General features: G+C 40.3%; 1 pseudogene; it reads left to right on the top strand.

Annotated features, from left to right (window-relative positions):
• Nucleotides 1-12,266: 12,266 nt before the first annotated feature.
• Nucleotides 12,267-12,434, top strand: LOC115944813 (U2 spliceosomal RNA; annotated as a pseudogene).
• The last annotated feature ends 959 nt before the right edge of the window (nucleotides 12,435-13,393 follow it).

Below are 13,393 nucleotides of genomic sequence, written 5' to 3'. Positions count from 1 at the left end.
TTTGTGCATAGAAGTTTGAATTCTCCCAGTAAACATCTAGTGACATGTAAGGAAGAAAGAAAAAAAGGTTAACTCTCTCAGGCAATATAATTTTTTGTAGTAGCTTGGGAATATGTCAAGAAGCTAAATTTCATCTTTTTGTTTTTGTTGTTATATATGAAAAATGATAGAGAAGGCTTTAAGGCAATTTTACCTGAAGCTTTTCATCATATTTCAATCTCCTTTTATATACTAACCACCCTGATATTAAGAAGGGAGGCATTTAAAAATGCATTTTAATATGTATTTTATAATTATCTCGGAATTTGGTGAAGAGATTTTTAACAGCAGTGGTGAGCATTTAGAGGTTAAGTTCACAGGGGTTTTCATTTATTTAATTAACAAATGGTTTTTGTTTGTCTCCTTTATGTCAGACCCTGTACTGAATTCGGGATTAGGAAAAACAAACATGGTCTTTGCCTTTCTGGAACTTTCAGTCTCATGGGAGGCCCGAAAATAAATAGTCATGCTAATGCATATGCAATTTCAAATCTTGGCAGTGCTATTGGTTGCTATGTGATCTATCACAGTGAGGAATGGCCTAGCCTGGGGAATCAGCGAGTGTGGCCCTGGGACACCTCCTTTGTCTTGAGATCTGAAGAATGAATAGGATTTAGATGAGCCCGAGGAGATGGGCAAGCCAGTAGGTGTGAAGAGTTTTACCACAAGGGACACGGTTTAACAGCCTTGGGGAGAACAGGAGCAAGCCTCAGTTGGGGTACTAAAAGCCTGTGTCATCGGAGGGCAGAGAGAAAGGACAATTGGGAAGAGAAGGCCAGGGATGCAAGGAGAGGCATCCGCAGTAGGGCTTGGAGGCCATGCTGAAGTTATGCTCATGGTCAAGGGAAAGCAGTGAAGCATGTACACAAGATCATTGTGCTTTCAGAGTAAACAAGGAGCTGAGAGGGTCTGGGGAGACCAGTCGACAGGCTGCTGCGTTTGTCTGGGTGAGGATTATTTTATAGGACACGCCACACACCCATGCATGTGAGGAGAAAGACAGAATGAAAGTAAAAGACACACAGAGCAAAAAAAAAAAAAAAAGTGTGTGTGTGTGTGTGTGTGTGTGTGTGTGTATGAAAGGGAAAGCGAGAATGGAGCTGAACACTTGAAGTTTTAAAGTTAGGGCTAATATAATAATTCTTAGGTAATTATAACATTTAAAAGATGTCCTTCCTTGTTAATATCAGGTGGTTAATGTGATGATATACAAAGAGAAATATGATAATAAACCTCAGGTAAAATTGTTTTTAGACATTTCTACCTTTTTTTTTTTTTTTGAGAGAGAGACTGGCTCAAGTGGGGAGGGGGAGAGAGAATCTCAAGCAGACCCCAGCTGAGCACAGAACCCCACTGGGGGTTCGATCTCAGGACACCGAGTTCGTGACTTGAGCCAATATCAAGTGTTGGAGGCTAAACTGACTGAGCCACCCAGGTGCCCCTCTACCATTTTTCATACAAGAACAACAACAAAAGATGGAATGTAACTGGTTCAAATCCTGGCTCTTACTTCCCAACCATGTGAATTTGAGCAGTTTTTTAGAGCTCTGACCCTCAGTTTCTAGCCATGTTCTGTGAGAGATGAATGATGCTTGTGTGTGCGCACATGCAAACTGGCTCCCCTTTCTCCTAGGGCATCACGGACTAGGCATTTCCCAAATGTGTCTCAGGGCAGACCTCCCTCCTTGCTCTTCCTCAGTGGTTTCCTCTAGGGCCAACCTCTCTCCTTGCCCTTGTGTGGTTGACTCCACAGTTTAACTTCAAATTGTCCTTTCTCTGGAAGGATAGCCTGAACTCAGACCTGTATTTTCAGGGCTCTGTGAGCACCTTTCAGTGTGTAACTAATACTTTAAACACAAGTAAGTCCATCTTGAGATTCTATAGAAAAAAACACTGACTTTGGAGAAGAAGGCCTGAGTAGCTTTGGGCAATTTCTTAACATTTTGGGCCTCATTTTCTTTAGCTGTAAGGCCATAGGAAACTTGGCCTGGAATCAGGGGCTAACCACTGCCTGGTTTGTAAATAAAGTTTTATTGGAACACAGCCATATCTATTTGTTTATGCAGAATTATGTAGCTGCCACAGAGACTAGTGGACTGTGAATGCTAAAATATTTACTATCTGGCTCTTTGCTGAGAAAGTTTGCCAACTGCTGAATTAGATCATTGATTTCCCCTTTCTTTTCCTCCTCCCCCTTGTCCTTCCCTCTCTCACCCTCCTCTTTTCTCCCTTCCTCTCTCCTTCTCTCCCTCCCTCTCTCCTTTCCTCTCTCCCATCCTTCCTCCTTCCCATCCTTCCTCCCTCCCATCCTCCCTCTTCCCCTTCCTTCCTTCCTTCTTATACTTTTTTCTTTCTTTCTTAACATCTGAATCCATTCTTCAAACAATATATTGCATAGAAGCCCAGTACAGAACACAGAAGTGGGCCTCCTCTATTTCAAAGGTTTGGATGTGGGGGTAGTTTTCAGTTACTTTAATCTGAAAGTCACTGGACTAAATACTATGTAAAATTCTCTAATAATAATGATGTATGTAAAGGCCTTGAATCTTGAGAGCTACTTTCAGTCTGTAGCAAGAGTCGAGTGATAAAATGTGAACCCCCCCCCCCACAGCCCTCCTCCTCCACCACAGAAATCCTTCTCTCTGTTTTTCAGCTTCCATTCCCCACCTGTTCCTCGCCAGCCCCACAAGTCAACCCGAGGTTCCTCTTTCCTCCGCTGCTGTCTAGCTGCTCAGGAACCCTAACAGGGGTGTGCACTTGGACCTGCCCCTTCCAGCAGTGTCCTGAGTCCCAGACTTTTCTGGATCTCCTCTCCAAAGGAGAAACTTCAGCTTCATATATTCCCCTCAATATCTGCTTTCCGCTGAATGACAGCTGGCTAATTAGATACATCCAGGCTGTTAATTTTATAAAGACTGTTAATTTTTACTAATGGCTTAATGAATTTATTCCTCCCAGGTAAGACATTTGTATTTTAATCAGGGCTTTCTAGAGAGGGTGCATTTGTTAACCCAAAGGAAGGGCTTTAGTGGAGGGAATTCAGGCAACATTCGGAGAGTTTAAGAGGTGTTGAGAAAAGAGAAGTCTTTGGATGCTGCTCAGATAAGTCCACGAAAGTGGCTGTGCGTTCTTCCTGCCGTTTGCCGTGACCCTGCGTCACTATTTCATGGCCAGTTCGCCCATGCAGGTGGGCGGTCTTAGCTATGGCTTCCTGTCGTTCGACTTGTGAGCTGCGTCACCATGGGCATGTGACATGGCATTTTTAGAGCTCAAAGTCTCTATCTGCCCATTGCTGTGTTATTGGGGAATCGATACATAAAAAGTCTCCACATAGTTTCCTTATTTTCCCATCGAAGTGCAGCCCAGATCTCTTGTGTTCTGGAGTAAGAAAGTTTCATCGCGATCTTATGCAGAATTTATTCCCTGATTTGGAAGAAAAGACTTTTTTTTTTTTCTTTCTGTATTCTTTAACTCATTCTCAATAAATTAGGTCAAAGATACAATAATTGGAATCCTAGAAGTCCATAATTTTAAGGGACTTCAGAAAACATTGAATTTGCTCCTTTTATTTCCCAGACACAGTGAGAGGTTAGATGGCTTATCCCAAGAGGTCTAGTTAGGGGCAGGTCTAGAGCTTGAAATAAATCTCCAAATTCTGGGTCTCCCCAAGCGAAGAAACAAACAATGCGAACAAACAGCACATTTTCTCCCCGGAAAATTCTATCTTGTACTGAAGAAAATCCTGGATCAAAAACATGCATTTGGAGCAACACATGCAGAGATTTTTCCCAGGGTAACTTCAAGACTGGTAAAGTTGCATGTTCCATCCTATTTGGACCAGGGAAACGGTCAAGCTCTCATATCCACTTAATGAAGCAAGAAAATAGGTCATTTTACCTTGACCATCACTTAGCATCTGCTTTTTAAGTCTGCTTCTGTAACCAGCAATGAAACCTGCCTTCAACACTTTTATTATGGGATGAAAACTGAGCTTCTGTGTGTTGATGGCATAGCTCCGGGGAGTCACCCTGCCCACTTGAACTTTCAAGAGGGCCTCTTACCGCTTATGCTGTATTCATTCCTCCATGCAAAGCGCTCTCTCATTGCCGGAGAGCCTAACAAGAAAGTCGCCAGGCACAGATGCTTCATTTTGCCCTAGCGCTGGGGTAATAACAACCTGGCAGGCTGCAGGTCTCTCCCCCCCACCCCTTGTTCCAATCCCTGTGCAACTGTTTGAGTCTCTCCTTGCACCAGCTGCCCCACCCTCCCTTTCAAAAATTACTTTCAGTAATTACTACAGCTCAAGGATGCTGTCCAATCTAAAACAGCTAATGAGAACCAGTCCTTCAATCTAAACTGTAATCAGCTTATAACAAGCTCCCTTTTCCTGTGCTTCATTACTGTGACACAATCTATTTTTCATACCTCAAAATGATAAGGCAGAGTCAGGAGAAAAGAAGCCCTCTCTATCACCAGGCTTGCATGAAAGGGAGATGGGCTTAAGCATGCAGAATTGATTTATTTGCATTCTTCTATTGCTTTGGTGACTGCATCTTTGAAAGAAGTTAATATTGTATTTTCAATTTGGCCCTAAGAACAGCAGGGCCTGACAATCAAGCATGCTTATTACAGCCAGGAAGGAAAAAAAAAAGAAAAGGAGTCCAGTGGAGCTCAAGTGCATCATGATTTATTTGGACATGTGCAGACTTGGAGCAGAAAGTATTTTAAATTCTGTTGGAGAACCTGCCAATGCTGTCTTGATCTGAATGTTTGTTCTCCCTGAAATGTGTAGGATTGTTACCTATAACCCTATTAGCTACTTACCTGCCTTACTTTTGATGTGCCTGTGTAAACTCTTCATTGTTTATTTCCAAAGAAAGAACATGGAGGGCACAAACCACAGGGGTTCTCACTAGGAGTTTGGGAAATCTGCTTGGCTAATAGTGTACAATCTGTTGATAAACACCCAGGCTATTTTAATCTCCTTTCCAAGTTTATCCTCCTGAGTTAATTTCCAAACTGTCATGTTTTGCCTGGTGTGATTAAAGCTCGACCCGTTGAAGCGTCCACATTCTCCTGGCGTGATTTCCTAGGCATGGAAGCTGCGGCAGAGCAAACCTATTAATCCCACCCTAATGATTAAAGCGGCTGAGGGCCTGCAACGTCTGATGGGTTAATACCAGCAGCCGAGTCCTTGGGTTTAATCCAACTCAGTCACCACTGTGAATGAGACAGTTTGATGAGCTTCAGTGAGGCTAGGACTGCTGTCATTGTCCGGTGTCGACTCCAAATGCGAAGAAAAGATAAAAGCCAGTCTCAAACTGCTAGACAGCTCCTATGGATGTCAATAACCTAAAGATATGAGATGCAGATCGGGGTATCTTTGTGAAATAATCGTCAATGGGCAGAGAAACCTCATAAAGAACCCCCTGCACTATTTCACTTGCCTTCCTGCCAAAAACAGAAAAAAAAAAAAAAAATAGAATCCATTAGTCAGTTTTTAAAGATTGTTTTTCCTTGCTTTGTCTGAAAATGTGTAAAAAAAATGAGGCTCAATTAGAAAACCTTTTACCAGATCGCTTCATTTGTAGAAAATAAACGCACACAACTCATTCAAAGTGGGAGGTTTGCAAATTTACTCATTAGACACAATAACCGGTAAAGTGGTATCTCCACTCGTGTGGAATCTTGATCAGACAATCAGGGAAGGTGGTTCTCTGCTGCCTCTCCATCTTCAAGAGCACTGGGATCTAACTTGCTTTTAAAATAGCGAGGCTGTCAGGGGACTCAGATTGAGCATCTGTACTTCAAGCGAGTCCATAAATTAACTTCTAGTACTTATGGCATTCTGAAAGAATGAAGCTTTCATTGGAATTCATGGTTCGTCTGTTTCAGGAATGTTATGTAACCATGCCTCTTACACAGGGAGAATTTTCTACCTCCACTTTGCAGCAAGGAATTTTTCTTGCCAAAGCAAGGCATTATATTATCATTCTCTCTCTCTTTCTCCCACTGAAGGTGACCATCTGAAAATATGTAAGGTGAATGCCTTTACAACTTGGTACCACGGGACAGAATTCACAGCCTCCTGCAGACTGTTCAATCAGACCTTTCTTGTCTTGAGTGTGAAGTTTAAGGGAATTTGAGTTGGCTGGCAGAATATCTGGATTTATACATTACTGCATTATTTTCTTAAGGGGCATTGATTTCCAATAGAAATAGTCCCGCCGTACTTCATCCACTTTCCAATGAGCCTCAATTCTTGATTGCACTGCAAGCAAAAACACCCGTTTGCTGCTAATGCACAGAGGTCTTTGCTGAAGATGAAAATGAGAGCACCAAGTTGTTTCAGAAAGAATATAAATTTAAAATCCCATATTGTTACTTTTATCTCAACTAACATATACCTAATATGATGTGCAGTCAATCTTTATTTTTAACTGAGAACATTTATTGGTACCTTCTCTTTGCTGAACAAGTGGGTTAGGCATTGAGGACATCAAGCATGGTCATGGTCAGTCTGAAAGCTCACGGTCTCATACTCGGAATCCAAATAAGGAGATTTTTTCTTGATAATGTTAACAGAAAGGGGGAAATAGTAAGTCTACTTTTCAGGGCGGATTTAAAAATAATTTTCAGTTATACTTTTGGGAGTTACATTTATATTAGTGATACTGATAAAACTACTCAGTTTGTCCATGACTAAGTATTTAAAGATGTTTGTGTTGTATAATAACCAGTTTAAGAGTACAACCCAAGGCTTCTCAAAATAAGCTAGGGAGTAGATCAATGATTTTAAACATGACTACTTGCCAGACAATTTCTTAGAGGTGGAAAGATACATGAAATGCCCTCATTATCAAGGAACTTAAAATCTAGCAGACAACAGAGAATCACTGAAATCAAAGTTTAAATATGTTTTATAGATTGTATTTATATGTACAGCTTAATAAATTATACTGATATATTTTCAAAGGTTCTTAAGTACAAAAAAAAGTTAAAAAGTTAACTGAAATTTATATCGATGAGAAATGCTTTTGAGCCAAATAGTTCTAAGTTGTGCCAAAAATGGAATTCTGTGGTTGCATTATGTTGAGGGCCAAATAAGGTGGAGAATGAAGTCAAGATAAAATAGCTGGGGATCTGTATGCTAGGATTTTAGAGCTAATGTTCCTTTGTGGTTATTTTTTTCCTTTTCCCTGTCTTTCCTCTTCTTTCTACGTGCCCTTTGCCCCGGACGTGGGTGCATCATGTAATTGTGCTTTTTTTTTTTTTTTTAAACCTTTGCCATTATAGAAAGATGTTATTCAAACAAGTCTTGTTGTAGAAAGCAATCTGTTTTTTTAAAAAGGTGTTCCATAAAGTTTAATTTTGTCATTGTTTAGCCTTACATTAAGAACAGTTCATGATATAACCCTATTTTTTTTTAATGAAAGAAACCAAAATGTCTCCTTACACTTTCATTCAGTATTTTTAATCCAGAATGATCAGGGGTTAATATTTCAGACAGTGGCTTAATGACAATGGAATTTCAGTTATGAAAAACATATTCGATAAAGACTGGAATTATAAATGGGTTCTAGTTAGCAAACTTGCATCATCTTGATGGAATTTAAAAATAATCCTCTGCAGGTTTACTAACCTGACATCCAAGTCTTATTTGTGGATTTTCTCCTCAAGAGTCCGTTTGATCACTTAGCAAAAATCAGTTTTGGGGGCTGGCCTGGGACTGAAAATAGTGACTCTGGAAAGAGAGAGAAAGAACAAGTAAAGAAGCATTACTCATTGCTCAAACCTCTAGTCTGGGTAATAAATTCACATGGAGGTTAAAAGGGGCAATGCACTGCTCTCAGAGGCACCTGGGACAGGAGATGGTGCAAGGGGGACGCGAAGGGGGAGGAAGTGTGAAGGGCCCAGGAACCTAGGCTAATGTTTCAGAATCCTGCTTCAGGGCAGTTGGAGCAGATCAGTAATATAGTATTAATAATTCCAGCTGCCACACACTGCGCAAGTCTGGTGAAGGAGGTATCTGGGAAGGCTTCCTGGGACTGGCGGCAAATAAGCTGTGAAGGACAGAAAGATTGGAATCCTGGGAAATTGAGCAAGAACATTTAAGGTAGAGTGAATAGTGCATACAGCAGTGCTTCTGCAGGGTATTCAAATTACAGATTTCGGAATCCACTCAAAGTCACCTTACGTGACTACCATTGACCAATGTGGCAAGAATGTTCTTTTATTTAGGAAAACAATTAGTACAGTGGAGCATATCAGGGCACCTATTATATTGATTCATACTGACTTCCCACTGTGGGACTCAGTCTTACATATAGTGTCATCGCTGAATATCACAGAATGAAGAAAAATGGTTGGCAGTTATACCAAAAATGATAAACCAAAGGGGGTCAGTACAAACAACAAAATCATGAAGCGTTGTAGGGTTCACCATAACCACATGAGAAAAAGTATCCTAAAAAAACACACAGAGAGTCACTGATTGTTAATATGAGAATAGAACACTACATCAAAAACTAATGATGTAATGTATGGTGATTAACATAACATAATAATAAAAAATAATAATATGAGAATAGAAAAAGAAGGAAAAAAATATCCTCCCAAGTCAGCCAGAAACGTCACAGCTTTGCAGATTTCCTCTTTTTAGAGCAAAGTAATCCCATCTCTAAAAGGACATTCTCTGTCTGAGTCACACCGATAAAACACACTGAATAGAGACAGGAAGATGACACCAGAACAGTTTCTACCACCCAGGGATGTTCAGAATGGCAAAGAAAAAAAAATCATGTTTTTTAATGTCTAATTCCGTTTTTGAATTAAAATAAACCTGGAATGCTTGGCAAACTATCTTTTATACTAAGAACATGTTTTCTCATAATGCAATGGCTTTTAGCCACTTTTTCACTTATTAAATTTGAAAAATATTTTAAGCACAGTTTTGGTTTGGAGTAGTTTTTGCCTCCCTCAATTGTCTGTGTGAGAAGTGTCATCATCTGCTGATTAACATATACTTATTCAACATGCTTTTTAAGAGCAAAGTAGTGTGCTGGATGTTATGAGGATTATAGCAGTTTATTTTACTTTTAAAATACTATCCTAGCTTTGCGGGGCTCCAGGATCTGTGCACTGGAAAAGTGATGAGTTAATGCCTCAATGATGCTGAAGGAAGCTGCTGTAACTCCTGCTACTAGAATAGCTCAGAAGTCACTGGTTCTGGCTCCTGGGATCTTCTAGGGCTTTTAGGAGGAGGCACATTTACTTGCTGAGAGTATTATGCCCAAGTGGTTCTTTACAGTCTCACGTTAGCCTTGTTGGTTTTGATTCTTTGGAGAGCTGGAATCAAGGCTCCAGAAACCATGACTGCAGAGTTTCTGTACTTCTCATTCCTTGGGTAGATGGGAGTGGTTGCCTCTTTTTTTCACCAAAACATACTCAAAATATCTGGATTTTGACACAATTACTTGTCAGCCAGACCTGTACTTTGCAACTGGGGAAAGGCACACAGACCTATCGAATTTAATGTGCTCGTTCTAAATTCGTAGTGAATTTCTCTCATCTCTCCCTTTCTCTTTTCCTTCATCTCAGCCCCCATCTGTTCCCTTTTCTTTCTCACTTGCCCACCCACCATTTTCCTAATGCTTTGGAGAGTACCAATAGATAAGCTTCGGACTCTCAAATTTGCCACATGTATGTTTTAAAAGTAATTATTTGTGGATCAGCTTTCCTTCACATACATATTACAGATTGCATTTTAGTTAGATCTCTTTACTGGGCTTCTTAAACTTAGCGCTGAGTCTTTTCGGGGAGACGGTATTGAATAGAGATTATAAACGTAGACTTGAGATCCCAGGCTTGTGATGAGTTGTACCACTTGTGAGCCCAGTCTTTTGATCTTAGAAGAGCTACCTAACAGCTCGGAGCCTTAGTTTCCTGATTTCCATTGAACAAAATGAAGATGTTATGAAGATGAAATTAGATAATCCATTTAAAATGTTTCGTGTAGCATCTGATTCATACTAAGTATTCAGTAGAGTTGGCTACTCTTCATCATCATCATAATCATTGTGGAGGTGCCAAGTGGAAGGTTGCATCTTTCTTGTAACATTCACTGTGCTTGAGGAATTAAGGGACAGAGGTAAGTGATTTCACTCATAAGTCATACAAGGTATTGTTTTTACATTAAAACAAATATAGCCCTATTATAGCACAGAAGACACAAGTCCCATGGATTGTTCAAGATGAAATAAGACCACCGAATTTTGTACTGCTAGTGAGCGAGAAGCCCCTGAAGGAGTATGTTTACTTTCTTCTATCACTTGGGGTCTTCCGGGGGAGATTTGGGGAGGTGCTGCTATTGGCTAAAACAGTAGCAACAAAAGAGACCCAGTCCGCTCAACCAAGTATCAGACATCATTCTCTTAAGCTGTTCATTTGTCTATGTGTTTTACTTAGGAATGCAGAAAGTTTCAGATTATTTTTTATTTATTTATTTTAAATGGTGGAAGTATATTAACAATGTTTTATCAAATTCTCACTGATTTTGCAAGTTAGTTTTGTTATATTTATTTTATAGGTGAGGAAATTGAACCTCAAAGATTAAATAACTTGTGTAAACTTTCAATCAATGAGTGATGGATCTGGGCTTTGAACTCAGGTCTTGTGGCTCTTTCCATTCTGTTTTACTGCATCCCACTGGATTTGATTGAAATGATTTTGATTGTATGGTGAGTGTTATAACTTAAGTTATATAACTTAACTTAAGTTAATAAGTTAATAACTTAACTAAGCTTATTTTCAGCAATTCCTTTCCCTGCATAGCTCCAAGTTAGTGTTGGCCCACTGGAGATATTTTTTGAGTGAGATCTGGATGGTATAAATGAAGGAGCGGCCATATTCCTATTCACTGGGGAGGTCAGTGCTAGGCATGAAGCACCAGAGCATATGACACATGTTGCCATTCACCTGCTGGCTCATCTGGTTGACATGGGAGAACAGCTGGCCCTCAGTGTCTCCTGCTGGATCTTCTGCTTCTGTTTCTCCAGCTCCTGAGCCAGGTGCTTGTTGAGGAGCACCAGCCTTTCTAGCAGGCACAACAGAATATATAATTTCTAAGGCCCAATGTAAAATGAAAATATGGGGCCCCTGGTTCAAATATCATTAAGAATTTCAAGATGGTACCAGCAGAGCATGAAACCAAGCATGAAATCTTTCTAAGCAGGAGACTCTGAGTTGTCACATAGGCTACATACACATGAAGCCAGCTCTGCCTTCAGGACACCCCTTCCTCAAGGCTGGAGGCTTGGAAATGGTGACCGACCAATGCGAGTTCCAGGTCAGTCTTATATGGTCTAGTCTGACCTTGCTTTTCCCAGTTCATGTCCATCTCCCCTGGCTGATTGCCTGTCCTGCAGACTTCAGATGTACAAATAACAACCTCACATAAACTAGATAACTGGGTGCCTCAATTGCCTAAGGTCAAATTTCTTGGGGATAATTGAGAAGATAATTTGCAATACATTTTCTGGGTTCTGCAATTCAGATGAGGAACCCTAGGTGAGAAAGCCTGGAAAGAAGTAGACATTAAAGAGATGATCATACATGGGGCTCCTGGGTGGCACAGGTGGTTAAACGTTGGACTCTTGATTTCAGCTCAGGTCCTGATCTCAGGGTCATGAGATCGAGCCCCTTGGTGGGCTCCGTGCTCAGCAAGGAGTCTGCTTGAGTTTCTTTCTCCCTCTCCCTCTGCCCCCCACCCCCCCGCACTTGTATGTGCTCTCTCTCTCTCTCTCTCTGGGATAAACAAATAAATCTTAAAAGAGAGAGAGAGATGATCACACAATTATCACTGCATTTGCCACTATGGTTGTTGTTGTGAAAGGAGGATCCAGAACACTCAGATTTCCCTCCTGCTTTCTAGGAATGTCATTTTTGGATCAGACTTGGGAGAGGTCTTTAGACATATCTCATCATCAGAAGCCACTGGAGAAGATACCTCTATAGATTTACCTAGCAGATTAGAGGATTATTTAGAATCAACAAATAATTGATTCTGAGTTTTGAACAAATTCTGAAATTAATATTTAGAAGAATCATGATTTCTTCTCTGTGACCTTCCTAATAGTCTGGAAGTCCCTAACTTTCCTCAAATAACTGGAGATGAGCAGGTTTCTATACCACAGAGCCATCCATTCTTATAGTATTATTTTACTCCTATCGCTTCTCGGCCTTTTGGCTAAGATCAAGTGTAGTATTATTTTACTCCTATGGTACTATAGTAGTCTGATAGTATTATTTCAAGGGCACCAGTAGAGACCCTCTATTTTCTCCCACATCTTCATTAAGCTTTACTTTTTTTTTTTAAAATAGTGGGGATAATTTTTGAATTTCATGAGAAGATCCAAGACTTACAATGAGAAAACTGGTGAAGATGAAGAGGTGTATGTTGTCAGGTCCTCCTTCAAGGACAAGAGGAGGAAAGAAGGGGTAAAGAGTATGTTATGGATAGATTTAAAAGCCACCAACAGAATAGGGATAGGGCTCTAGGGCAGGGGTCAGCCCCCCCCCCTTTTTTTTTGCAAAGGGCCAGAGAATAAATATTTTCTGCTTTGTGGGCCATATAGTCTCTCTTGCAACTATTGAACTCTAGTGTTGTAACATATAAACAGCCATAGAGGATACCCAAATGACTGTGTCCCAATAAAACATTATGATGGACACTGAACCTTGAATTTCATATCATTTTCATGTGCCACAAAATATTATTCTCCTATTAATTTTTTTCAATCATTTAAAAATGTAAAAACCATTCTTAGCTCTCAGACTGAACCAAAGCAGGCAGTGGATTGGAGTTTGCCAACTCCCTTTCTAGGGGCAAACATTCCTGACTGTAAGTTGGCCTAAAATTGGCTTGGCCACTAGGCCAGGATATTTATAATGGGTAACAAGACATTCAAACCATGGCGGGATTGTTCCAATGCAGAATCCTGGGCCTTAGAAATCAGTATATTTTACCAGTACTCCAGGTAGTTGTGAGTACAATAAAGTTTTAAAACTATATGGTAAAATTAGGTAGTCCTTTCTCTGATTCCTCCCCTTTTGTTTGTGAGAAAAGGTGAATAGCAGACTTTGTCTTGATTGTAAAGGATGAGACAAAACTACATGCATAAACACATTTGGACATATATCTACACATTCATGTTTGCATAATATCTATATAGGTGCACAAATGCACGTGCATATTGATATGTGTGCACACATCCCCATGTTTATATAGATATGGTTGCTTCATTGCACGCCCATGCACCAGGACATGTGCAGAATCTTCTTTGGCATCACTTTA

Source organism: Leptonychotes weddellii, chromosome 3, assembly GCF_054177405.1.
Source record: "Leptonychotes weddellii isolate Sample4059 chromosome 3, ASM5417740v2, whole genome shotgun sequence".
Taxonomy (NCBI): Eukaryota; Metazoa; Chordata; class Mammalia; order Carnivora; family Phocidae; genus Leptonychotes; species Leptonychotes weddellii.
This window is presented reverse-complemented; position numbering and strand designations above follow the sequence as displayed.